The 26,376-nt window shown below is 34.4% G+C and overlaps 1 protein-coding gene across 1 annotated transcript in view; it reads left to right on the forward strand.

Moving 5' to 3' along the window:
* Positions 1–15,831: 15,831 nt before the first annotated feature.
* The window catches only part of CNTN5 (contactin 5), a 514,136-nt gene continuing 503,591 nt past the window's right edge, over positions 15,832–26,376 (forward strand). The window contains exon 1 of the mRNA XM_027087760.1: positions 15,832–16,057. The gene's annotated coding sequence lies outside the window, so the exon portion shown is untranslated. The remainder of the gene's footprint in view (positions 16,058–26,376) is intronic.

A 26,376-nucleotide genomic window follows, 5' to 3' on the forward strand; every position in this document is an offset into this window, starting at 1 on the left:
AGGAAATTGACTTGCTCAGAGCAGCTGCACAAAGCAGGAGCTGGCACGACCACCCAAGTGGGAAGGTGAAGTTTCCTTGGACCCTACTGGCTTCCTTACATAGAGACACATGTCTACCCAAAACAGTGCCCATGTGGAGTGAGGATTCCACCTGGCCTGAGAGAAACCTTTATTTTCTTAATGAGGGAGGGTGTCATTGTACCCTCTTGCTACTACTGTATGGCTTCTAGCCTATGCAAGTGTAAAAATCACTTCCCAGGCATCCTCTATTTAAAAAACAAAAAAACAATAAAACTAAACCTTGTGAAGACATATACTCAAAAACCGTGATTATGTTTTTATCTGAGTGTCTATCAGTGTCAGACTGAATTTTGTTCAAATTCCATAATTATAAACTGGTTTCCCTAAAATTTACACTACTCTGCTCTTAGATTGTAAGAACTCTTTGAAGGCAAAGATTACACATTTTATTGCTTTATGTATTTCCATAGTTACCTTTCAATTTGGGATACATAATTGTTGATCATTTTGTATATACTGAAAAAATGCTAAATCACACAAATGCATTACGTGTGCCTATGTAGCCCTCACAATTCAAGATTATTCTTAGCTATCTAAAATTCCACTGATATAATTGGCCACCTTGAATTCCATCACTAAATCCACAATGGACTGAGTGCATCCATATTTTATAGATTCTAGGGTCTATACTGCATCATAGAAACACTGGACATATATGTTTACTTTTTCATATCACTGCATATAATGAAAACATAAATTTCCCATAGAATATTTTCAGAAACAGAAGAGAAAGGCATTTAGTGTTATAATTTTTTTTAATTGTAGTATTTATTACTAACTAATTTCAACTTTATTTGATTTATTATTAAGTACTATCTGATCTATCTTAAACACACAGAGAATAGGAAGGAAAAGCTAATATAATCATTACAAAGTTAGAACTTCACGGAAACTTTACCCCAAACAAGAAGGAATTTTTAATCATTAAATTAATTTGGTTATATTACATAACTAGCTCTTGCCTTTATTAATTTCCTGTGATTAGAAAACAGTATTCATATTATGAAAGAAATATCAATTTAATTCAATCACACATTATGCTTTTGGCAATTTAAAGAGACATCATCTAAACACTATAAACTTTTTTTTAGAATTTAATTTTCTTAATTTTTTTATATAGCAGGTTCTTATTAGTCAACCATTTTATACACATCAGTGTATGCATGTCAATCCCAATCTCCCAGTTCAGCACAGCAACACTCCCACCCACCGCCACTCTCCCACCCTAGTGTCCATATGTTTGTTCTCCACATCAGTGTCTCAATTTCGGCTCTGCAAACCGGTTTATCTGTACCATTTTTCTAGGTTCCACATATATGCATTAATATGTGACATTTCTTTTTCTCTTTCTGACTTACTTCACTCTGTATGACAGTATCTAGATCCATCCACATCTCTACAAAGAAACCAATTTCATTCCTTTTTATGGCTGAGTAATATTCCATTGTATATATGTACCACATCTTCTTTATCTATTTGTCTGTTGATGGGCATTTAGGTTTCTTCCATGACCTAACTATTGTATATAGTGCTGCACTGAACATTGGGGTGCATGTGTCTTTTTGAATTATGGTTTTCTCTGGGTATATGCCCAGTAGTGGGATTGCTGGGTCATATGGTAATTCTAGTTTTAGGTTTCTAAGAAACCTCCATACTGTTCTCCATAGTGGCTGTATCAATTTACATTCCCACAAACAGTGCAAGAGGGTTCCCTTTTCTACACACCCTCTCCAGCATTTGTTGCTTGTAGATTATCTGATGATGCCCATTTTAACTGGTGTGAGGTGATACCTCACTGTAGTTTGGATTTGAATTTCTCAAATAATTAGTGATGTTGAGCAGCTTTTCATGTGCTTCTTGGCCATCTGTATGTCTTCTTTGGAGAAATGTCTGTTTAGGTCTTCTACCCATTTTTGGATTGGGTTTCTATTTTTTTTTAAATATTGAGCTGTATGAGCTGTTTATATATTTGGGGGATTAATCCTCTGTCCATTGATTCATTTGCAAATATTTTCTCCCATTTTTAGGGTTGTCCTTTTGTCTTGTTTATGGTTTCCTTTGCTGTGCAAAAGCTTTGAAGTTTCATTAAAACTAGGTCCCATTTGTTGATTTTTGTGTTTATTTCCATTACTCTAGGAGGTGGGTCAAAAAGATCTTGCTGTGATTTATGTCAAAGAGTGTTCTTCCTATGTTTTCCACTAAGAGTTTTATAGTGTCTGGTCTTACATTTAGGTCTCTAATCCATTTTGAGTTTATTTTTGTGTATGGTGTTAGGGAATGTTCTAATTTCATTCTTTTATATGTAGCTGTCCAGTTTTCCCAGCACCACTTACTGAATAGACTGTCTTTTCTCCATTGTATATCCTTGCCTCCTTTGTCATAGATTAGATCACCATAGGTGTGTGGGTTTATCTCTAGGCTTTCTATCTTGTTCCATTGATCTATGTTTCTGTTTTTGTGTCAGTACCATATTGTCTTGGTTACTGTAGCTCTGTCGTATAGTCTGAAGTTAGGGAGTCTGATTTCTCCAGCTCCGTTTTTTTTTTCCCTTAGGACTGTTTTGACTATTCGGGGTCTTTTGTTTCTCCATAAAAATTTTAAGATGTATTGTTATAGTTCCATAAAAAATGCCATTGGTAATTTGACAGGAATTGCATTGAATCTGTAGATTGCTTTGGGTAATATAGTCATTTTCACAATATTGTTTCTTCCAATCCAAGAACATGGTATATCTCTCCATCTGTTGGTATCATCTTTAATTTCTTTCATCAGTGTCTTATAGTTTTCTACATATAGGTCTTTTGTCTCCCTAGGTAGGTATATTGCTAGGTATTTTATTCTTTTTGTTGCAATGCTAAATGGGAGTGTTTCCTTAATTACTCTTTCAGAATTTTCATCATTAGTGTATAGGAATGCAAGAGATTTCTGTGCATTAGTTTTGTATCCTGCAAATTTACCAAATTCATTGATTAGCTCTAGTAGTTTTCTTGTGGCATCTTTAGGATTCTCTATGTATAGTATCATGTCATCTGCAAACAGTGACAGTTTCACTTCCTCTTTTCCAGTTTGGATTCCTTTTATTTCTTTTTCTTCTCTGATTGCCATGGCTAGGACTTCCAAATCTATGTTTGATAATTGTGGTGAGAGTGGACATCCTTGTCTTGTTCCTGATCTTAGAGGAAATGCTTCCAGTTTTTCACCATTGAGAATGATGTTTGTTGTGGGTTTGTCATATATGGCCTTTATTATGTTGAGGTAGGTTCCCTCTATGTCCACTTTCTGGAGAGTTTTTATCATAAATGGGTGTTGAATTTTGTCAAAAGCTTTTTCTTCATCTATTGAGATGATCATATTGTTTTTTTTTTTCTTCAATTTGTTAATATGGTGTGTCACATTGATTGATTTGCGTATATTGAAGAATTCTTGCATCCCTTGAATAAATCCCACTTGATCATGGTGTATGACCCTTTTAATCTGTTGTTGGATCCTGTTTGCTAGTATTTTGTTGAGGATTTTTATATCTATATTCATCAGTGATATTGGTCTGTAATTTTCTTTTTTTTTAGTATCTTTGTCGACTTTTGGTATCAGGGTGATGGTGGCCTCATAGAATGAATTTGGGAGTGTTCCTTCCTCTACAGTATTTTGGAAGAGTTTGAGAAAGATGGGTGTTAGCTCTTCTCTAAATGTTTGATAGAATTCACCTGTGAAACCATCTGGTCCTGGACTTCTATTTGTTGGAAGATTTTTAATCACAGTTTCAATTTCATTACTTGTGATTGGTCTGTTCATATTTTCGATTTCTTCCTGGGTCAGTCTTGGAAGGTTATACCTTTCTAAGAATTTGTCCATTTCTTCCAGATTGTCCATTTTATTGGCATAGAGTTGCTTGTAGTAGTATCTTATGATGCTTTGTATTTCTGCAGTGTCTGTTGTAACTTCTTTTTCATTTCTAATTTTATTGATTTGAGTGCTCTCCCTCTTTTTCTTGATGAGTCTGGCTAATGGTTTGTCAATTTTGTTTATCTTCTCAAAGAACCAGCTTTTAGTTTTATTAATCTTTGCTATTGTTTTCTTTGTTTCTATTTCATTTATTTCTGCTCTGACCTTTATGATTTGTTTCCTTCTGCTAACTTTGGGTTTTGTTTGTTCTTCTTTCTCTAATTCCTTTAGGTGTAAAGTTAGATTGTTTACTTGAGATTTTTCTTGTTTCTTGAGGTAAGCTTGTATAGCTATAAACTTCTCTCTTAGAAGTGCTTTTGCTGCATCCCATAGGATTTGGATCATCGTGTTTTCTTTGTCATTTTTCTGTAGGTGTTTTTTGATTTCCTCTTTGATTTCTTCAATGATCACCTAGTTATTTAGTAATGTATTGTTTAGCCTCCATGTGCTTGTGTTTTTTTTTTTACTTTTTTTCCCTGTAATTGGTTTCTAATCTCATAGCGTTTTGGTCAGAAACGATGCTCAATATGATTTCAATTTTCTTAAATTTACTGAGGCTTAATTTGTGAACCAAGATGTAATCTATCCTGGAAAATGTTCCATGTGCACTTGAGTAGAAAGTGTAATCTGCTGTTTTTAGACGGAAAGTCCTATAAATATCAGTTAAATCTATTTGGTCTATTGTGTCATTTAAAGCTTGTGTTTCTTTATTAATTTTCTGTTTGGATGATCTGTCCATTGGTGTAAATGAGGTGTTAAAGTCCCCCACTATTATTGTGTCACTGTCGATTTCCTCTTTTATAGCTGCTAGCTGTTGCCTTATGTATTGAGGTGCTCCTATCTTGGATGCATACATATTTATAATTGTTATATCTTCTTCTTGGATTGATTCCTTGATCACTATGTAGTGTCCTTCCTTGTCTCTTATAACATTCTTTATTTTAAAGTCTATTTTATCTCATATGAGTATTGCTACTACAGCTTTCTTTTGATTTCCATTTGCATGGAATATTTTTTTTCCATCCCCTCACTTTCAGACTGTATGTGTCCCTAAGTCTGAAGTTGGTGTCTTGTAGACAGCATATATATGGGTCTTGTCTTTGTATCCATTCAGCAAGCCTGTGTCTTTTGGTTGGAGCATTTAGTCCATTCACGTTTAAGGTAATTATCAATATGTATGTTCCTATTGCCATTTTCTTAATCGTTTTGGGTTTGTTTTTGTAGGTCCTTTTCTTCTCTTGTGTTTCCCACTTAGAGAAGTTCCTTTAGCATTTGTTGTAGAGCTGGTTTAGTGGTGCTGAATTCTCTTAGATTTTGCTTGTCTCTAAAGCTTTTGATTTCCCATTGAATCTGAATGAGATCCTTGCTGGGTAGAGTAATCTTGGTTGTAGGTTCTTCTCTTTCATCACTTTAAGTATATCATGCCACTCCCTTATAGCTTTTAGAGTTTCTGCTGAGAAATCTGCTCTTAATCTTATGGGACTTCCCTTGTATATTATTTGTCATTTTTCCCTTGCTACTTTCAATAATTTTTCTTTGTCTTTAATTTTTACCAATTTGATTACTAGGTGTCTTGGCATGGTTTTCCTTGGGTTTATCCTGTATGGGACTCTCTGTGCTTCCTGGACTTGGGTGGCTATTTCCTTTTCCATGTTAGGGAATTTTTCAACTATAATATCTTCAAATATTTTCTTGGGTCCTTTTTCTCTCTCTTCTCCTTCTGGGACCCCTATAATGAGAATGTTGTTGAGTTTAATGTTGTCCCAGAAGTCTCTAAGACTGTCTTTATTTCTTTTCATACTTTTTTCTTTATTCTCTTCTGCAGCAGTGAATTCCACCAATCTGTTTTCCAGGTCACTAATGTGTTTTTCTTCCTCAGGTATTCTGCTATTGATTCCTTCTAGTGTATTTTTTCATTTCTATTATTGTATTTTTCATCTCTGTTCTTAAATTCTTCTAGGTCTTTGTTATACATTTCTTGTATCTTCTCAATCTTTGCCTCCATTCCTTTTCCGAGGTCCTGGATCATCTTCACTATCATTATTCTGAATTCTTTTTCTGGAAGGTTGTCTATCTCCACTTCATTTAGTTGTTTTTCTGGGGTTTTACATTTTTCCTTCATCTGGTACATAACCTTCTGCCTTTTCAACTTGTCTATCTTCCTATGAATATGTTTTTTGTTCCACAGACTGCAAGATTGTCATTCTTCTTGCTTCTGCTATCTGCCCTCTAAATACTATGGATTTTGAAAAACTTTTGACAATAGTGAAAAAAATTTACACAAGAACTGTAAGAAGCTCTCTCTCTCTCTTGTTTTTTTTTTTTTTTTTGCAGTAAAAGCATATATACTTCCCAGATTTAGGTGTAACAGCTTTCATGATCTATCTGTGCATATAACTGAGAATTAATATTCAGAAAAGAAAATAAAGTTCTCCAAATTTGAAATCATTATGACCTCAAATCCAAACACAGTGTACCTAAAAAGAAGTGATAGAAATAATTTAGAGTTATGTTTCTTTTTTACCCTGTAAGTATGTCTATTTTTCCTTCATATGTAGAGAACACTAGAAATGCAATGCTGTTAAAATATTTTTCTTACATCAGTAAGAAAAGTACTACAGTTTAGATGCTATACTTTGGTGCTTTAAAAATGGTGAATTCATCCTCTGCACTCCCTTCTTACTCCTGCAGCTAAAACACTGTAAAATTTACACATAATACACTTCTTGAAGAAAGTGCTGAGTTGAGACATAGAACCCATGTGACTCAGGCTCTATCAGACTGTCCTCTGCCATAGATGAAGACAACCAAATTGAAATGATGCACATTATTTATAAATTATTAACCAGTTCTAAATATGTTTCACATGACTGGCTTCACTGAGGTGTTGCATCCATCCTTGCAGGCTTCATAAAACAGTAGCAGGCTAAAGTTGCACAATTAACATTAATTCTTATCGAAGAGAGGACAGCCTTAGCAATTACCTTGAAAAAGATCAGATATGAAATTTCTTTATGCTGACTTTGATGCCAAATTGAGTCACACTGTGGGCATAGATATTGTATGACTTCTGCTCTTTCTGTACACAGTGTCATCAGTAGATGGTGGCACTCTTTGCTCCTCTGACTTATGAGCCAGTGACTAAGCATTAATATTCTTCAGAACATCACATATCACTTGCTGCTATAGTTTACTTATATTTATAAGAGTTTAAATAAATATTTAAAATCAAACTAGAACTATAGGAAATAAATGAATTTATATAAAGACCTGTCATTCCATAAATTTTTGCTGTTGCTTATCCTTGTTTGGCTATAAAAATTAACAGCACTCTATGGATAATGGACAGAAAACATTCAAATACAGAATCCAATAGTGATGGTCTAGTTTTTTCATTAAGATTTTAAGTGCTTTCAGTTCCTGGTACATATGTTTTTCACACTTAGTAATAGAGATAGAATTCTGAAGTATGGTTGGTACCAGAAAATTTCAAATATGGTAAGAGATTAAATATTTTAAAATGTATCCTTTATCATATTGGCATTTTCATTTTTATTTATTCACAAATATTGCCATAAAATTCTAGTGCTGCCAATTCTAATCCCTTATTTCTTGAATATTACTTACATTCAATAGCAATGTCACATCTATAAACTGACCTTTTAATTAGTGAAAAAACAGTGCTTCTAGTTCCAAGACTGAAGTGGTGGCAATGCCATTCTGACTTAATAGGCTACAATTTTATTAAATAATATAAGTGCAGTTGTCCTGGATCAGATAATATTCAGGGTCACTTTATTAGGAAATATTTAATAAAGGTATTAATATTTACTCATACCCAACCTCCAGCTGGAATTCCATGGTGTGAGAGCACCAGGTTAATTGAGTTTTATCACAAAATCTCTAGACCACTTAATAACTGTAATGCACATTCCCTAAGGTCTGATCTATAAGAATTGGGAAAATAGAAGAAAAAATGATTAATGTATTCATTAATCATTATCCATTAATGTATAATAAAGATTCTGCTGACACTTTCAGCATAAATATTCATTAAAAGTTTGAGCAACTGATGAAGATTTCTCTCGAAAGAAATTATGAGTCACTTTTCCTTCCAAACCCTGGACAGGAATAGGGAAAAAAGATAGATAAGTATTGATATAGCCAATATAAACACAAGAATTTATAGGCTTTGAGTTTTCTGTAGATCTATGGTTTCCATCAGTGGCCACAATTTTTTCTTAGGAACTCACTCATGGGAATACATCTGTCAAGGTAATAGAAGTCTAACTATTCCCCTTTCATTTTTCAAGCTTTTAATTCCTCAGAGTAAAGTGAGTATTAAAATTTGGTATTTATACTTTCGCTTTGTAACCCAATCAAATCTGGAAAGAGTAAGCCCAATATTCAATTAAGTCCACCAGATGGGAATGTAGATTGGTGCAGCCACTATGAAACACTAAATTGAAAAGATATATGCAGCCTTCTGCTTACTGAAACATTATTTACAATAGCCAAGATATGGAAACAACTTAAGTGCCCATCAAGAGACAAATGAATAGAGAAGATATGATATTTTATATATATATATATATATATATATATATATATATATATGAATATTACTCAGCCCTAAAAGAGAATGAAATTTTGCCATTTGTGACAACATGGATGGGCCTAGAGAATATCATGCTAAGTGAAATATGGCAGAAAGAGAAAGACAAACACTGTGTGATTTCACTTGTATGCAGAATCTAAAAAAATAAATGAAAAACTGTTCAAGCATAACCAAGAAGAAACAGAGTCATAGGTACAGAGGAAAAACAGGTGGTTGCCAGAGGGGAGGGAGATAGGGGGAGGAGAGAAATAGGTAAGGAAGATTAAGCAGTATAAACTTTCAATTAAAAAATAAATGAGTCACAGGTATGAAATGAACTGTGTGGGGAATATAGCCAACAGTTATGTAATATCTTTGTATGGTGACAGATGACAGCTAGACTTATCATGGTGATCATTTTGAAATATATAGAAATATTGAATCACTATCTTGTCTACCAAGAACTAAGAGTATTGCAGGTCACTTATACTTCAAAACCAACCAACCAAACAAACAAACAAACCCATGAAAAAGGAGATCAGATTTATGGTTACCAGAGATGGTGGGTTGGGGGAGGGGAAATTGGATGAAGGTGATCAAAAAGTACAAACTTCTGGTTATAAGATAAATAAATACTGGGGATAGAATGTACAACATTATAAAGATAATGAACACTGCTGTATGTTATAAATGAAAGTTGTTAAGAGAGTAAATCCTGAGTTCTCATCACAAGGAAAAAAGTTTTTTTTCTATTTATATGATGTTGTATCTATATGAGATGATGGGTGCTCACTAAACCCATTGTGGGGATCATCTCATGATGTATGTAAGTCAAAACATTATGTTGTACACCTTAAACTTATACAGTGCTGCATGTTAATTATATCTCAATAAAACTGGAAAAAAATTATGTCCACCAGAAAGTAGTACAAGGTGTTAACTAAAGTGCAGATAATATATAGATAGATAGATAGATAGATAGATAGATAGATAGATATAGATAGATAGATATAGATAGATATAAATAGATATAGATATATATCATATGTTAAAAAGTACAGATAATATATTTATTATATATTGAGTTCTTACTGTGAACCAGGTAAAACTCTAAAGTTCTAAGTGCTTTATGTGTATTGATTTATTTAATCTCTACAACAACCTGTGAAGGAAGTACTATTGTTATCCCCCATTCTAAAGACAAGGAAATTGGGGCACAGAGCCATTTATGTCTTGCCCAAAGCCACAGAGCTGCTGTGGGGTAGAGTCCAGATTAAATGAGGCCATCTAACTTCGGAGCCTATAATACAGACAGGTTTACTGAAAGATCCAAAATTCTCATTCAATAAAAAGAGTGGCCAAGGTGTAGGAGGAAGATGTACACACCACAGCCAAGAGAAGAGATTTTGTTCCCAGTAACTCAGTCATGATGTCAGCAAAGAAAACTAAATGTTGTAGACAAGCTTCCTCCTGGGACACTCTGCTTTCTTTGTTTTCCTTTTTCTTCATTATATGTATCATAGTTCTTGGTTTTATATATTTTTAAGAATATTTTTTTTGTTTATTTAATATTCCTCTATTAATGCTTTACTCAAGTGTAATCTTCTACCAATACTCCCAGATTGTAAATTCCATGAAGTCAGGAACCACATGTGATTTACTTGCAACTGTATCCCCAGTTCCCAACACTTAGTAGAAATTCAATGAAGAGATGTTGAAAAAATCAATGAATGTTGAGTGAGAAAATAGTGAATTTGGGAGAAAATGATGTTTGAGCTTGCTGAAAGCAAGCAAGGAGTTATGTGTGGAAGGAATTCAGTCCAGAGACCACTGGATTGTCACTTAGTATTTATATTTCACTAAGCTTCTTTGAAATCCTGGGCTCAGAATTTAGACCCAACCTACTCTCCTATTTCTTAAATAACAGTTCTTGAAGTGATGACCAAAAGCAGATTCTGAACCCTGAGTAATATTTACCAAATGATCTATTTTGAGAGATGTCTTTTAGGACAGAGGTCAGGAAATTCTTAGGAGCTGAGGCAGAACCACTAAAGGAGAGTGAGCAAAGAGACGTTACTTAGGAGAAGGAGTTAAGAGTAGGAAATATTGGAATATCAAAGACTTGGAGCGGGGACCAAGTAACTGAGACTATAGTAAACGTGGAATTCATTTGGGAAGGAGTTGATGTTCATGAACAAGAGCATTTAAGAGCTAGTGTAAGTGGAGAAGACTTTTTTTTTTATAGTACACTAACATTTAGAAGTTGAGGAGACAAAGAAGAACTAGGCAAGGAAATAAGGAGTATCCAATGAAATAGGAATAAAAACATGAGATTGCAGTATCCCAGAATCACATGAAGAAAATATTTAAAGAAAAAAGGAATCGTTATCCATGTTGCACATGGCTGATAGGCCTAGTAGAGTGATAATTGATCCTTACATTTAGCAGTGACCTGGTCACTATTAACTTGGAAGAGAGTCTTTATTGTGGAGTGGTACAGGCAAGGCTGCTTGGAATAGGCTCAAGGGAGAAGCGGGGGAGAGGAATTGAACACAATGACCATCCATAGCTCTTCTCAAGAAGTCTTGATGTAAAGGAAAATAAGTGGAAGAAATGGTAGGTCAAGGTGGCCCTTTTAAGGTTAGAGGAATTTCTGTACAGTTATGGGAACGATCTAACAGGGAGACAATGATTGATGCTGAAGGAGAGAGAGGGAAATTTCTAGAACAATGTCCTTCAGGAGTCAAGATAAGATGGAATGAGACTCAATGCACACAACTGGCCTTTAATAGGTGCACAGACTATTTATCCATAGCATATCAGTGAATGCAAGGCAGGGTATATGAGTGTACATACAGGTGGTGGGAGCATGTGAAGGACACTTTCTTCTGATTTCTTCTAATTTCTCAGTGAAATAGGAAGTAACATCATCAGGAGATCCAACAAGGTATGGAGCTTGAGGACAGAAGATAAGATGTAAATATAAAAGTCCTGTAATTGAAACACCATTTCCCATTTATTTATGCTAATATATCTATTTTCCAGAGCTGAGGATCCCCAGAACTGGGATTGCGGAGTGGGAAAATCAGAGATGTCAGAAAAAAAGCCTGGGCAGCTAGAATGGCATCAGGTAGAAGAATTAAAAATGCCCTTGAGAGAGGGATACCTCACTGAATTAATAATCAGTTGCTCTCAGACCAGGAGACTAATGGAGGCTACCAGCTAAGTCTAGGGTCTTTACATCTAATGCAATGGAAATGGCAGTTTAGGGGTTTGAGACTCTCTCCAGAGCCTGGAAAGTCCTCTTTAGCTCCTGACTCTGACCCCACTTTCACGTACAACTGTGCATTGTATGTGGAGCAGTAGGGCAGCTTTGATACTGCTGGGCATCCCCTCTTTTCAGGGCAGCCTCTCTACACTGATCTTTAAACACTGTCTACTGCTCTCCCATTTGCTTTGAAAGACTCTCTTCCCTTCCCTTCCCTTCCATGACGTCCCACTTTTCTGCTTTTCCTCTTTCATTTCCAGGTTCTACTACCTCTGCTTTTATTTGAAATGCTGGTGCTCCTCAGGTTACCATTTTAAACACTCAAGTTTTCATTTTACCTATTTCATTGGCAAATTTATCAATTCTCATAGTTTTTATAACCACCTCTTTGTTTACCATTTAATAATCTCTCATGAGCCTTTATGTTTACAGAATTTTATAATCAACATAAATGCGTTAGAAGCACCTCTAACTCTCTACCTGCCCAAAACTGAATTATTGAGCTTTCATCTCAAGCATGTGCTTTTCCTGCATTTTTATCCATTTTTTGTAGCACAGACCATCCTTAGTTTCTTACTTTCCCTTCCTTGCCTTCAATTCAATCTGTCAGTAATTTTATTTATTTCCTTCCCATACAGATGATCACCTTCTCAGTTCTGACTAATCTTTGCTTTTTTACAGTTTTAGGCTCTTGGGTAGTCTTTTTTCCTTTTGTCTTAGTCCAAATGGCACTTTAGCCAGAGTGATCTTTCTAAAATGCATATTGTTTTCTTTCCATTTTTGCATGACATACATTTCATCACTGGTCCCTTGCTTAATTATCCAGCCTTACCTCTTCTCTCATCTGTATGCCTCTAACCCTGGGTTCCAGACTATTTTAATCTACCAAGTATGACATGCTGCCTTTCCTTTCCAGTTCTTCATATACTTTCTCCCCTTTGTATAGAATATCTTTATTTTCCTACACAGAGTTTTGGTGAGCTAATCACTAACAGGCTTTCAGGGCTCAGTTTGGATAGTATTTCATCTGAAAATCATTTTCTGATGTCCCTAGGCTGAATGAGAGGATTCTGTGGCTGTGGATGAGAGTCCATAGGTTCCTGAATTTACCTTTCTCTCACACTAAAGTTGCACACATAGTTACCTTTCTTCTCCACTAGATCATAAGCTCCTTGAAGGCTGATGCAATACTATTTTCTCTCAGAATCCATGGGGCAATGGTTCCAAGATTCCTTTGGATACCAAGATCCGAGGATGCTCAAGGCCCTTGTATAAAATGGATTAGTATTTACATATAACTCACACACATCCTCCTGAATACTTTAAATCATCTCTAGATTATTTACAATACCTAGTTCAATGTAAGTACTATATGAATAGTTGTTGGTGTGCAGCAAATTCAAGTTTTGCTTTTTGGAACTTACTGGAAATTATTTTCCCTGAATATTTTTGATTTGTGGTTGGTTGAATCTGTGGATGCAGAATCTGCAGATATGAGGGGACAACTATATTTGTTCATCCTTGTATCCCTCACACTTATCCCCTACTGAGTTCTCATTACACGCTTTTTGAATACATGAATGAATGAATAAACTGTTAAATTTCTAGTAGCAGATTTGGAGTCACTTTAATTGATGAAAAAGTAATTTCTACAGCAACAGATGCAACTGATTACATAACAAATGAAATCCTGTTGTGAAACACAACAACCAAATCCTAATTTGGTTCATCTCTAATTACATGGAGTGTCATAAGCCAATTATTGTACCACTTGGACAGTATGCATTTTGTATATATATATATATATATATGTTTTACAAGCATTATCCTGGTTTTTTTGAACTTCACTGTGGCCTTTCTAGTTTTCCATTGATTATCCTTATCTAGCTTTAAGAACTATAAGCCACATTCTCATACTCCATTTTAATTTTAAACACTAGCATGGGACAGTTCTTTATTTCTTTTGTATATGAGCAAGGTAGGCAGCTAAAACAAAAGCAAAAGACTACACAGAGAAATGAGTAGTTTCAGAGACTACAACTCCAAAATACTTTAAAGAAACTCATTCTCTTTTCATTACCTTACACCTCTAGGTGCCAAAACTTGCATTTAATTTCAGGTTTTAAAGGAGATTTTATGTCTACCCATAATCTATTCTCATATAGTTTGCCCAGGAGAGCCTAGCTATTTTCAGTTAAAATTGATCCATCTTTACCAGACTTGTGGTTGAACACAAAGACTAAAGGACATGAATCTCTTAACAGCTCCTGATGGGATTGGACTACACATATCATGCTCATTTTAAAGGTGGAGTGCATCTAAAAATATACCTTTTTGAGTTTCAGAGAAATCATATTTACAATTTCACAGAACAGAAAATGTTAAATTTGATTTGATGCTTAACACCTAAAGGGTTATTTTCAAATCACAGAAATGCTTCATGCATTCCAAAATATCTCTATGAGACAGGATAATGATTCTAAATAATCTTAATTGTGAGAAAGCTTACTCACAAATATAAATTATTTTTTATCCAAAATTAAATTAACATCCATTAAGTTGAAATGTCAAATACCCTGACCAAAAATGTCTGTCTCCTAAGGGTACTTCCAAAATCAATGAATTGTCGAATACAGCCGATATTAGACATAGAAAAAATCCAATTCTTAATTGTTTTTCAGAATTCATCATAATTAGTTTGTGTTTTTAAACGTTTGATCTATACACCAAATTGACTTCCCTGTGGTCGTAAAGGAGAGTCAGTACAATCTACTTCAGGCAATATGCATATCTTTTCTAATGAAAAATCTTGGAGATTAAAGTAAAATATGGGCAATATGTTTCTCAATAATCATCAAAGGTAGGAATTTCATAATAGTATTCCTACTTAATAATATTGTTATATAGATTATATATAACAAACTCTACAAAACAAATTCCATCTATTTTTTTTTTTTACATTCCATAATGGATTTGACTGCTTTTCAAGAACATGAGGCATAACTTACAGTCTAGTGCAAATATATATGCTTCATTAGACACATTTCCTACTATATGATAAACTTTAGGTGATGAAGATCCGATCTATATTTGTAGAATGTAATTGATAATGCTGTTTTCCTCTTTTTCTCATTTTTAAATAATAAAGAACTGATTTAATGTGTGTGAATGGATATTTTAATATTAAGACCAAATATTCCTGACAAAGAAAATAAAAGAAATGAAATTTGGACAGATTGCATCCTTCTTCCCTCCCTTCCTTTCTTCCTTTTTTCCTTCATTCCTCCTTTCCTTCCTTCCTTTTTCTCTTTTCCTTCCTCCTTTCCTTTTCTTTTTTTAAAAAATTAATTAATTTATTTATTTTTGGCTGCATTGGGTCTTCATTGCTGTGCATGGGCTTCCTCTACTTGCAGCGAGCAGGGGCTACTCTTCGTTGTGGTGCACGGTCTTCTCATTGCAGTGGCTTCTTTTGTTGCAAGCACGGGGTCTAGGTGTGCCGGCTCCTGTAGTTGTGGCACGTGGGCTCAGTAGTTGTGGCTCACAGGCTCTAGAGTGCAGGCTCAGCAGTTGTGGCACATGGGCTTAGTTGCTCCACGGCATGCGGGATCTTCCCGGACCAGGGCTCAAACCCGTGTACCCTGCATTGGCAGGTGGATCCTAACCATTGTGCCACCAGGGAAGTCCCTCCTTTCCTTTCTTTTCTTTCCTCCTTCATGTCTTTTTTCTCTCTTTCTTTCTTTCTTGCAAAACACCAACTTTATAACTAGTAGAGTTTTCAGAAAATGTTTTAAAATATATTTTTAATATTTTATTTTTTCCATTCCCACTGTAGTTTGCATTTCATTGCATCTCCAAGGGAGATTTTCAACAATGTCTTCAGAAGAAAAATTTTCATTAAAAAAAACCAGTTTCCTCAGAATTCACTTTTCATTATTATTATTTTACAGAATACTCTGGAACTCTTCCTAGTCTCTCTACTTCATATGCTACTTTGCTAAGAATTAAGAAGAGTTCATCTTCATCCCTCTATGGTTCAAAGACTAGACCACGATACAGCAGTCCTCCATTAGGAACACTGAGTGTTTCTTCACCGAACTGGCGAGGGGCAGCTCAACATTATTATTCCCCCATCAATCTTTATCATTCCTCAGATGCCTTCAAACAAGATGGTAAGTGTCAAAAGAAAATTGCACCGGTTGGAGTTAAGCAGGGAAAAAAGACTTTATTCAAGACTATTGCAGTAGGAGTTAAGCCTATTGTAATAGAGGAGAGAGGTTAAAATCACCTGTGAAACAGAAAGTGAGTTTTTAAGATCTGGAAAGGTGGAGGACATTAAGGAGGAGTTTGGCCAGTGTGATAAGGCCATTGGTGCTTATTGAAGTTAGCCTCTTACCATCTTATAGAGTCTGGGAAATAGGAACCCTCTCTTTTTTGATGATTACATTTCAAAAAAAAAAAATGGCTCCCAGGTCCTTGAGAAAGACATTCTTGGGTTTTAAAACTGGTAAGAGACTGGGTAAAGATTTACATTTCACAGAAGCAAAGAAGGAATTTATAACTGCAGTTCTTATAAAGTAAATGTTCTAAGAAAATGGAGGTTAGGGGACCATAGTCAGGAGGAAACCTGTCAAATGTTAAGTGAAGCTGAGGAAAATGTTAAGGCTATCTTGGTCATAAGTTAGTCTTATGTTCCACACCTATTTCAAAATTTTTTTTATGTATTTAATTACAATTGCTTCCAATTCTGATTTAGGATTAAGACTAAATAAATTCATATACTGAAAGCAAAAATATTAAATTTCTGAAGGATAATTTGACAATGAAATTCAAGAACCTCAAAACAGTCATATCCTTCAATCTCATATTTTATTTCTAGAAATGTGTTTTGCATAAGGAAATAATAAACAATGTACGCAGAGATATCAGCATATACTTAGCATTTATGAGTAGAAAATAAGAAATTATTCAAATGTCCAACACTAAGAAATCAGTTAAATTCAGGATGACTATGCAGCTATTAACATTATGGTTTGAACAACATTTTCTAAATGTTCTCTAACTTTGTCATTTTTGGATATATCAACAAAACAGTACAAGGCTAATTAACAGAGAGAAGCACTAGTGCTTGATTATTACCAGGTTCTGTGCCAGTCTCTTTTGCATAGCTTATATCAATAATACTGTCAACAAACATTTGAAGTGGATATTATTACTGTCTTCTTTGGAAACGGAAACTCAGGGGGCAGATAAGTATCTTTGACAAGGTCACACTTCTAATAAGTAAACAATTTCATTCATATATCTACTGATTTTAAGTACAATACACTTTGGGCTATATTTCAATTATGATTGATAAAAGACTAAATATTTAGAGAAACATTTTGTAAGAACTAAACTACTTGGAAAAATCCTAGAAATTTCAAATTAGGTTGTGGTACCAAACCCAGGCAAACTCATCCCTCATGATTATGCCAATTGTTGCCATGTGGAGCATCATCTCATAGTGCTGGCATTTAAATTTTATTTAAGTATGGTGTTTGTTCCTTAAAGTGTTTTATTTTTCAACGTACTTATAAATTTTTAAATTTCCATAATATATTCTGTGAAAAAAAATCAAGAGAATTAGGAGACAAGCCACAGCCTCGATGAAAATATTTGCAAAAAGGCACATCTGATAAATGACAGTTATTTAAATATACAAAGTACTTTTAAAAATCAACATAAGAACTTCAACAACATGAGTTTAAAATGACCCCAAAACCTTAACAGACATGTCATCAAAGAAGATATGCAGACGGCAAATAATTATATGAAAAGGTACACCACATCTTACGTCATCACAGCAATGAAAATTAAAACAACAATGAGATACCACTACACACTTATTAGAAGGATCCAAATCCAGAACACTGAAAACACCAAATGCTGCTGAGGATGTGAAGCAGCAGGAACTCTCATATCTTGCTGTTGGGGATACAAAATAATACAGCCTCTTTGGAAGATAGTTTGGCAGTTTCTTATAAAACTAAACATACTCTTATCATATGGGAGAGATGGATAAACAGAGTACAAATGATTTTTAGGGCAGTGAAAATACTCTGAATGATATCATAATGATGGATATATGTCCTTATACATTTGTCCAAATCTATAGAATGTACAACACCAAGAGTGAACCCTAACATAAACTATGACTATTGGTGATTATGATGTGTTAATGTAGGTTCATCTTTGGTAAAAATGTGAGTGATGTTCATTCTGTGAGTGATGAATCATTCTGGTGAGTGATGTTGATAATGGGAGAAGTATGCATGTGGGGGGAAGGGAGGTAGATGAGAAATCTCTGCCTTCTCATTTTGTTGTAAATTGCTCTAAAATATAAATTCTTTTTTAAAAATCCATTACATTAACTCTAATGTCATACTCATCAGGCAGAGATGTGTTGGAATTTGTCTTCTTTAGGCCTTATTCATTATTTTATAGGATGACACCAAGAAAGAATGTATTGACTGAGTGATCAGAACTATGGGATACTATTGTATTTGGTATAATTTGGTATCACCTCATGTTCTACTCCTTTGTTCTCTTGTTCCAAATAAGTTAATGTGGTTCGCAATGATACATAGAATACAGCTAGAAAATGTGAATTAAAACATATGAAAATGATGAAAACAGCCAATATTGAGACATAAAATGGAGCCAAGTTTGAGACTAATTCAAAGTGTCTGTATGCCTGTCATAGGTTAGTCCCATTTGTGGTAATTAGTTAAAGAAAAAGAAACTCTGATCAGTTACACATTTCCCACTCTTTCAAGGATGAAAATGAATCAGTTACTCAGTAGAAATGCAGCTATTTCTGATGCTAGATTAGACAAATTTTTCTGGCAGGTCCTCATTTACAGTTTAATATTTGATGTAATGGTCAATGACCTGAACATTATTGTTATTGTATACATAAAAATGAGTTTCATCTGCTTCAATAAAGGCAGATAAAACCCAATCATCAACAACAAAATTAGAAGTAATTATCTAAGACTGTGCTCTTCCTTTAATCTTTAACATACATACAATCCCTTGAGAGTCTTGTCAAAATATGCCCCCTTTCAACAGATCAGGAGGGGAGGGCTATATAATCTGCATTTATAAAAAGCTTCCAGGTGATGCTGCTGGTCCGTGAACCATAATTTGAGTGGCGAGGCTCTAGGCTAGGGACCAGTTTGATATAATTTAAATCCTTTGCTGCTCTAGTTTAATCCATATTTAGAGTATCAGGCAGAATGGATAGTCTGAGTATTTTCCAAGTAATCTTCCATAAGTATTGTTTTCCCATCTGAGCATTTGATAGATCTTGGCTAGATGTGACTTTGAGTTTGTTCTCTCTGACAAGAGCCTGACATACAGCTTTTGTCAGGTAATTCCCTTTAGACTTAATAGAGAGTAAAGCTGGAGTTGACATGCTCTTGTGAAAAATGAGAAAACTAACAGAGCCTGAATAGAAAGTTATCCCACTTCTGCTCAGAGTGAAGCCCCAAAGTACCCCAGATAGAGTTAAGATTTTTCTGAGAAACATAAAAGTGGTGTTTGCAGATCAATTTGGGAAAGCAATTCTACTTCTGTATGCAAAACCTGGATAAACTCTCCCACACATGCACAAGGAAGTATAAAAGTACTTCACTGCAATGTAAGTTTAATAGCAAAAAGTTGGAAACAACTCACATGTCCATCAGAAGGGGAATAGATACATAAACTGTGTTTTTCGTTCATTGAAAAATTCAGACTGTTAAAGTGAATAGACCATATCTTTATGAAAAAAAATGGATATACCTCAAAATATAGTAGTGAGCAAGGAAATTTACAGAATATTACATATGATGTCATTTATGTAAAAAATAAAAATATAATATAATATTCATGGATAACTATATATAATGCAATTTTTAATATATGAACTTGAGAGAGCAAGTGACTATAGCATTTACCTCTGAGGACAAAGGGGAAAGGAGAGCAGGTAAATGGTACCAGGATAGGGAAGACAGATTACCTCAACAGTGTGATAATTTATTTCTTAAAATATAAAATATGAAAATAATATGGTGACACCTGTAGTAGGTAGACTATAAAACAGGTCACAGTGATTCCCACCTGCTGGTATTTACAGTGTAATCCCTTTTCTTCCACTGTGGGCTGAAGCTAGTAACCTGCTTCTAGAGAATAGATTATGACAAAAGTAATGGAATATAACTATATGACTTCCAACATTAGGTTACAAAAGACTCTGGTTTTCATCTGACTTCTGTTCCAAAGGAAAATGCTTAATTTGGGCCTGAGTAAACAAAGCTTGACTGATTATAGGGACTAGATGCCTAAAAAGAGTACCAACCTGTTAAAATAATTGCAAGATAACACAGAAAAATAAAATAGATGAAACTTATAAAGAAAACCTTAAAATCATAATATTGTGAGAAGAATGCTCTGTAGCAAATATAGAAGTGTGGTGAGGATATCAACAAAATGAACAAAAGTTATATGTTTATTATCTCACAACCTTTGTGGGTCAGGAAAACAGATGTGGTTTAACTTGTCCTCTGGTTCTGTGTCTTTCACAAGATGAGACTCCTGTTTTATCTCAAGGCTCAAATAGGTACAGATCCACTTGTAAGCTCACTTACCTCACACAATTGTTCACAGGACTCGGTTGATGAGGGCGGTTGGACTGAGTGTCTCAATTATTCATCGGCTTTGGCCAGAGGTCATTCTCAGGGGGCCTCTCTATAGGGTAGCACAAAACATGGTAGCTGATTTCCAACAGCAGGAGCAAGTCAGAAGAGAAGGCAAACAAGGTGGCTACCAGAAAAGTACAACAGTGAGTCATTGAATTTTGGTTGAGGTGAGGAAGTAGAGCCAGGGAAATAAATAAAAAAATTTGAGCTGGACTCAAGAAAGGGAGAAGAGAAACGGAGAGTACCTGAAAGAGAGAATGCTGTTCATTGGAGCTGAGCAATCAGAGAAGTCATCTGATTGTCATTTTTCTTTCAACCTGATATTGTTATTTTGGATAATGACTATGATCACTTCAAATTACGCCAGTGAAATATTCCCTATACCAAGAGGTATTATGTGGTTTTAAAAAATTTAGTTGTTAATAGTTACTCTAAAGTCATTGTTTGAATGCAAGCAATGTCATTTAATTGATTTAAAAAATTGACTAAAGTTTAAATTGGAAATTCTCATGGTAATATAGGTTAATTGAAAGCCCTTATGAGTCAGCACCTCAAACACCTGCAAAACATGTCCTAGTTTTGGATTTTGCAATGTAGACAAGGGCTATTAACCACTGCTGACACTATACCTGTTCCTCCCATTATAAATGAACATCCAATAACTTGGTCTTTGACTTAATCTATTCTTGTTATTGTGGTTTTAGTGGGAGTAAACTAAGTGTAGGGTGCATTTTATTCTTCCATATGTGATGAGATGGTTAGGTAAGATATTTTATCTTCCTTGCAGAGAGACAGTCAGGATTAAGAGTGATTCTTACTAGAAAGTTTAGGCTTTTACTGCTGAAGCGCATTCTTGAGATTCAGAGACTACAAATGTTACCTCAGGTGGAAAAACAATGTGGTTCTTAAAAGTAGCTGAAGCAAGTTATTTTTCTCTAAGTTTAAGTACATAATTTTGGATATATTTAATTCCCTCAATGATAAGTACCACCTGCAATTTACGTAGCACTCTGAGTCTACCCAGCCTTTGGAGTTTCTACCACTGGCTTCTGACGTCTGGAACAGCCCTGCAACCTACCAGATTTGTTGCCTCACATTCTCAATACCTTTGGCTGAATTTCATTGTTGATGTGGCTTATTTCCAGATTAGACTTGGAACGTGAGCAATGGCATCATGACTCAAAGTGGTCTCTGTGTTGACAATTTTCTGTTGTTTCCTCAAAGTACCCTTTGCTGATAAATTGTCTTGGAGGACTAAATAAAAAAATTAAATGATCTTTTATGAGAATAGGAATTCCCTCTGAGCCGGGAAAGAGGCATTTTAGTTGGATGATATACTCCTATATAAATCAGATGACTCCAGTTTCTCTCAGTTTAAAAACCATCTTTTAATAAAAGACTTACCATTTCATGACTATTCATTGAAACTTTGATTTTATTGTTTTATGGTTTCTTAATTTTTAGAGCTATTTCTATTAGTTTCTGTTAGTATGCTTTTCTCTCCAATTTAACTATATTCCATTTGAGGAAAGATCATCTTGTATATTCCTCTTTTTTTCTCTTTCAGCACTTAGAGCAGTGCAAACTTAGTTGGAGCTTAACAAATATTGTTTAATTAAAGAGGCATGTACTTGAGGAATTTGAAATCTGAATTTAGGCTAAATTTCTACACCATGACAGAATATTTGTCTGAAGATTTTTAAGCTAAACTGTGTTTATTTTTATTACAAATGAAGAGGGAAAAACAATGTCTTCCATCTGTTGACAAGGTGGCTTTGTGGTTTGACATCTTCTGAATGTTGTATGGGGTCAGTACATTTTGATAGTTCTCATAAGTGATAGCATCTCTGAATCAGCTGACCTTTCTTTTATAGCCACATTAAAAATGATGAAAACATCTATTAGACTCTCAATGTATAGTATGTGCACAACATAATACTATTACTCATGAAACATTCATCACAAAGCTTTTTAATAAATCATGCTCTTCAGATCTTAGGAATCCTTGAAAGTTTTATAATGACAGTTTATACTTGTTTACCTTTCATAAAGAAACAATTTTAGTGTTAAAAGGCAACTTAAAGAAAGGTTTGGATATTTTTGTTAAGAATTCATCTTATATTCTCACAAACTGTGAAAAGTTTTACTCACATTGTAACTGTGGATGTCATCATAAAATGCAATTTCTAATTAAACATTTCAAAATTTCTGGAAATTATCACATAAAATATATCAATGATCATTAAAAGTGAATTTGGTTTAATTGTATTGGACATGACAGGTTGTTATTTCCTCTAGACCATAATACCAATATGCTTAGTTCACATTACATGAATAAGCTAGATGAGGCCATTAATTAGAGGTAACCAGTAGGTGGAGAGCATTGGGTCTGGCACTAGGCCTAATCTTTGAGAAAAATGGACACAGAAATAATTGTTTAAAAGAGGATTTAAGTCAGAAAGGCAAGTTTAGAATCTAGGTAGACATGGTAATGGCTGGTCATGATTCAGGAAACAATTGAAAACATAGTGTTTCAATACCAAGAAGCAAGGCTTCCCTAGGGAACCTGGCTGTAGAAGTCTCAGATAAGGTACTTAAAACCCTCCTGCAGGAAGAAAGTTAGTATCTGGGTAGCCTATCAGTAAGTGACAGAAATTTCAAAAAGGGTTAGAAGAAATGAGATATCAGCTTGATCCTAAGACAGGACTCTACAAGGGAAACCAATGTCTCCATAAACAAAATGACATACCAGTGCTTCAAAAGCTCCACTGGAATTAGGGTAGATGGACTCCAGGGTCATCATTTCACAGTAGAACTTTGTCCTCCTATTTAGGCATCTCTGATGAAAGACTACTGTCAATACAGTGCTAACTTTAGGCTCTGGTTTATTGCTCTGGTCTGATTCTAAGAAGGGGTTGTACCTCCACTTTAGAGGTGTTTTTAAAATTTGTGGAGTAGTTTTGATTGTCTTAATTTTGATTCAAGGATGCTACTTTAATTTAGAAAGTGGAGAATAGGAGTGCTAAATGACCTATAATTACAGTACTCTTAAATGTCCTTCTAAACTTTCACATTGGTGAAAATTCTCTTTAAAACTTTCTGAGGCAAGAATCTAACTCTGTACTTTATTATATGCAAGGTATTTTTGGTACATAATGGAAATGTCAATGAAAAACATGTAAATTACAGCAAGATTATATTTAGTTTTGTTAAGAACTTTAACAGAATTTGTTGACCATTTAGAAAATCACAACACCTAACACCAATACCACTCATAAAATTTGATTAATCTGTACTACACTTAGATCAGTTTGCCTTTGTAGCTGCTACATTCATGAGGGTTTTATCAACAAAAACAAACTTTGATTACTTCTTTATGTGTCCTATTACAATTGTTCTTGAGAATTTACATATTGAATTCAATACTGTTTTATAATGTTACTTATTTTTTATTTTATCCCTTCATTAGATTAAAAAATGCATATAGGTAGGCTAGAATATCCATTAATTTAAGAATCATGAGGAAAATTATAAAATACTTGTTATTAAAAGAATTTGATAACCACAAACCTAAAGATGGATGTGCAGCACTTTTTCCTAAATTCTATATTGTTTTTCTGGACATGGTGAGACCAGAAAGGATGGAGTTGTTACTAAGGTTCAGGAATAACAGAAGGGAAAAGGAGAAAGAAAAAAACATATATATGATTTTATGATTTATAAGTATAATTTAAACATTTGCAATTTATGTTACTCTACATAAGTGTCTCCAAATCTAGCCCCTGGCTTCCCCCCATAGGTAATGCCATCTTGCCCAAATAATTTGGATGATCTCATAGCATATCTTGTTTTCCTGATATAAACCTAAGAGAAAGCTATCTAGAGAAACTCAGGAGTTACCTTTCTCACATGCCTACCTTACACATTTTAGTTAACTGTCTGAAGATATATTGCTTCTATGGATGCAAAACACTTGGAAAGAATATATGCTTCCCTTATAGAAGACTGTCACCTACCCAGGTAACTGAGCCTTAAATTGCCATGTGATTTTCCTACAGATCAATATCCCATAACAAAAAATTGGTTCAAATGTAGAGACTAATAATGCTATACATATACCAAAAAGTGTTTATTATTCACATCATGAAGCTTTCTGATGAGAGCAGGATAGGCTGGTAGGAAAATGGCTTGAGCAAGAAATGAGTTGCATTAGTTTTTGTTGTGGTTGGGGAGTGGGGCTGGGGTGAGAGTTCTTATGTGGGCTTGGGTTTTCGTGTTATGAACTTTCCTACCTGAGTCAAGGGAGGGATGCATATCATCTTTCCCTGAGGTGAAGCAAAAGGAAAAAAATGACTGGTGGGGCTTGAAAGCCATCTACAGTCAAAGATCAAAAATGAAGTCTGACTTGATTACATGACTGTACAGTGCAAGTCAACCATGTAAAAATGCAAAACAAGAAGCATAACATCCATATAATATAAATGTCTAAATAATAACACTGGACCTTCTAGAAAGGTTAACGATATAGGATTTAGAAATAGAGACACAGGATGAAAACCCATTTTCAGAATTTGGGCATGTGAAGAAGGACCGGGACTAAAGGATTAAGTAGAAAACTAGTTATAAAAACTGGAGTATCATAACCTGATATAGCTAGATATGGGGTGGAATGGTTGAATATCTCCTGTCATAGGCCCATGGCCTGAGACTGTACTTAACTAAGTAGTAATCCAAAGGCCTGAACTTGGAAAGGAGAATATAAGCAAGACTCTATAATCTAATGATATATACTTCAGTGACCATTGCTTCCTAATCAAATTATATCTTCATTAAAAGCTTTAAAATTATGTTGCTTTTAAATGTAATATTAATCAAGGCAAGGTAATTCTGTATGCTATAATCAACAATTTGACACAATAAATGTTTCTTTTCTATTCACATCCCATTCCACTTCATTCTTCAATGAATAGTTCTCCATGTGGACAGTTTGGGAACCATCTAATATTTTGATATCTATTAGGATCTCGCTGGCACCTACTGCTTTTTTACCTTCAGCTAATTTACAGGTGAAGAGAGAGGGTGAGGGCCGTGCATGATTTTTGTGATGAGTTCTGAATTTCACACATATTATTTCAGTCCAGAAGCAAGTCACATTGGAGTCCCAGTCCAATCATAAGAAAGGTTACAAAAGTATTCCAGTGTTCTTAGGAAGAATAAGTGGGATTATTGAGCATCTAACCAGTTCCTGTCACACATGAATAGACAAAACCTATCAAATATAATTGTGTGCTAATGATGACATAAAAGTTCACTGTAGATGAACATTTTGACATTGAGTATAAGTATATGCTTAAAATACTCTTCTTCATTTATTAATTGATTATGATTCAAATCGTTTAAGGTCAGTCTATTGGTTACATTAAAACAAATTTGTTTTTCAATAAATTAAAGTTTAAAGTTAAAAATATCATTTTGGTTAATTTCTTATTCTACATAATATTCTATCAGAGGAACATAAGATATTCATGGTACAGCCTTCATATTCTAATCTTAATGGCAATTTCCATAAATTAAGCAAGGTATTATTGATGTGCTAATCAACTCAATTATGATAAAATCTTGAGTAAAGTGTATTTATTTTAGAACAGAATTGAATCAAAAGATGTCTTCATCTAGGACATAAACTTATGTTACTTATTTAAGACATACTTTATTTTTGAGAATCCTAACAATAAAACAGTAATTTGTTAAGACTTCATACATTACTA

The sequence above is a fragment of the Aethalodelphis obliquidens genome, unplaced genomic scaffold (assembly GCF_003676395.1).
Source record: "Aethalodelphis obliquidens isolate GAN/ISIS:26980383/991018 unplaced genomic scaffold, ASM367639v1 scaffold60, whole genome shotgun sequence".
Taxonomy (NCBI): Eukaryota; Metazoa; Chordata; class Mammalia; order Artiodactyla; family Delphinidae; genus Aethalodelphis; species Aethalodelphis obliquidens.